The sequence below is a fragment of the Rhinopithecus bieti genome, unplaced genomic scaffold (genome assembly GCF_001698545.2).
Source record: "Rhinopithecus bieti isolate Rb0 unplaced genomic scaffold, ASM169854v2 scaffold_83527, whole genome shotgun sequence".
In the NCBI taxonomy this organism is placed as follows: Eukaryota; Metazoa; Chordata; class Mammalia; order Primates; family Cercopithecidae; genus Rhinopithecus; species Rhinopithecus bieti.
The window spans coordinates 10817-13599 of NW_016837625.1; the positions used below are offsets into that span (position 1 = coordinate 10817).

The 2783-nt window shown below is 50.9% G+C and overlaps 1 pseudogene; it reads left to right on the top strand.

Annotated features, from left to right (window-relative positions):
- Positions 1 to 1949: 1949 nt before the first annotated feature.
- On the top strand, positions 1950 to 2514 carry LOC108524781 (proline-rich protein 3 pseudogene; annotated as a pseudogene).
- The last annotated feature ends 269 nt before the right edge of the window (positions 2515 to 2783 follow it).

Sequence of the window (2783 nt, forward strand, 5' to 3'; positions counted from 1 at the left end):
TTGCAGCAAATCAGACATTGAGAGGGGGGGGGGGTTGACTTTTTTTTTTTTTTTTTGAGACAGAGTTTTGCTCTTGTCACAATGGTGCGATCTCAGCTCACAGCAATCTCTGCCTCCCAGGTTCAAGCAATTCTCCTGCCTCAGCCTCCTGTGTAGCTGGGATTACAGGCATGCACCACCATGCCCAACTAATTTTGCAATTTTAGTAAAGATGGGGTTTCTCCATGTTGGTCAGGCTGGTCTCGAGCTCCCAAACTCAGGTGATCCGCCTGCCCCAGCCTCCCAAAGTGCTGGAATTATAGCCATGAGTCACCGCGCCCGGCCTTTTTTTTTTTTTTTTTTTTTCATTTGAGACAGAGTCTCACTCTGTTGCACACGCTGGAGTGCAGTAGTGGTGCAATCATGGCTCATTGCAGGCTCAATCTCCTGGGCTCAAGTGATCCTCCCACACCAGCCTCCCAAGTAGTTAGAACTACAAGTGCTCACCACCATGCCCAGCTAATTTTTTAAATTTTTCATAGAAACGGGTCTTGTTATGTTATTCAGGCTGTTCTGAAACTCCTGGCCTCAAGTGAGCCTCCCTCCTTGACCTTCTAAACTGCTGGGATTACAGGTGTGAGCCACCGCGCCCAGCTCAGGTACGACTATTATGAGCCCCTTAGCCTTCCCCTTGTTGCCTCCATTCAGACTAGACCTTGGTCTTCACTGCCCCAGGGAAACTAGACCATAGCCAAGTAGAAAAGAAGAAAAAGTTATTTTTAGCTTTTGAATTCCCAAGGGCCCTAAATTCTATTAATTGAAGGCCATTTAAGGAATTTTCACAGGCAAATTGACTATAATGTAAATTGGGTTTAGGCTTTAGCACCTAAACTTCACATAAGGCAGAAGTCCCTTTACATCTCCTTGAGCCTCCTCCTCCAAAACACTGGATTTAGGACCTTGGGGGCTCACTCAGTGCAAAGGGGCCAGCCAGTGCAGGTTGCTAAGGCCAGGTGGAGAGGCCCACCCTCCAAGTCTACAGCTTCGCTGCTGTCGCAAGGGGGCGCTGCAGAACATCGGTGCTGGGAAGTCTGGGGACCTTCCTCCTCTGCTAAGGTGACTCCCTCTGGCGGGAGGCCGGAACAGTTCTGGGAAGATAAGTGTGCACGTGGTGGTCAAGGCATGGGGAACAAACCTCAATTGTTTACAGTGAGGGGTGCTGTGATGATGGGTAATCATTTATTTGGTCTTGCAGGTATACAATTAGAGAGATTGAGGGTTTGGTTTTAAGTAAAACAAGTGGCATTTTACTTCTTTGTCTAGGTGAACTAAAAAAGTCACTGTAGAGCAAATTGTGATTTTGAGAAGAGTCATTAACTGGCTCCTCCAAGGTAAATTAAAAGCAAGTGTGGAGGGGCACCCATGGCCGTGGGAAAAGGAGATTGTAATGGGACCTGCTAGCTACTCAGAGCCAGTGGCTGGGGAAAAGTTGGCAGTTTTGCACTGAGGTCAAATTACCTCTTGGACACAAAGTAATCAAGATCTCAGCCCATTCTCCTTTGAGATTCCACTATAGTAAGCCTGTCTTGACTGATTGGGATGTTTGTGAGAATGGACTTCTAGAGCTACCAAGAGAGAAATCACCTTGGGACATAGAGACTCATGCTCAATGCCAGCTCTATGTATGTGGAAAGAGGAGCTGTACACTGTGCCCAAACTAGTAACCCTGACATGGTATGCACCATCTGGGGGCAATGGCCGAGCATGAGATTATAAACCAAAGCCAGAAGCAATGGGGGCAGCACCATGACCAGCCTAAGGGTCCAGACCAGTGAGAGCATTAGCACAGCCCCAGCTTGCATGGGACTGGACATAAGTCATTGCAGCCAAAACTGTGCCCTGCTGGAGGCTTGGTCCAGTTCCTTCATCAAGAGCTCCTCTGGCCAAATGCCCCTGCAACCTTTGCTGCCGCCACAATGCCGAAACAAAAGAAGCAGAATCAGCAGCAGCCCCCACCACAGCAGCAGCCACCACTGCCCAAGTAGGAAGAGACTGGAGATGAGGAGGATGGGAGTCCCATCAGACCACCCCGCCTTCTGAGCCTCCCGCCATGGTCAGTCGAAAACCTGATGACCCTAAGTCAGCTCCTCACAGAGGTCCTCCAGGAGCAAAGGGATCACTGATTCCACCACTGCTGACCCTCCCACCTCCTCCTCAGGTTAGAGGCCCAAGGCCAGGAGGCCTTGGCCCCAGACCTAGCCCATATGGTTGTGGTTGGTGGGGAGTCAATGCTGAACCTCCTTTTCCAGGGCCAGGCCATAGGGATCCCCCCAGGCGAAGCCTTCACTAAGAACAGAGAAACCCTCCAAGCCTCCAAGTCTCTTATCAAGAATACCTGCCCACTAGGATGACTCCTAGGTTATGGAAGACAAATCCCACCGCCCAGTCTGTGGACATTTTGCCAAAAGGGGCCACTGTCGATATGAGGACCTCTGTGCCTTCTACCACCCAGGTGTCAATAGCCCTCCACTATGAGACTGTGTCCTCCCATCCAGGGTGGAAGGAGCTGTCTGTGACCAGAGGCCATGTATTTCCCTGTGGCCCTGTGATGGCTACTGTGAGGCTCTTCCAGCACGCCCAGCCAGTGACACACCCACCCTATCCACCCCTTCCCCTGTGTGGGGTCCAGAGTTGTGTTGCATCACTGGGGCAAGGTGTGCGTACTTTCTTCTGACGCAGCCTCCAGAGACTTCCCTTTGGGACCAATCCTTGCTCCCTTCAGCTGCCTCCTGGATCTTCCCCTC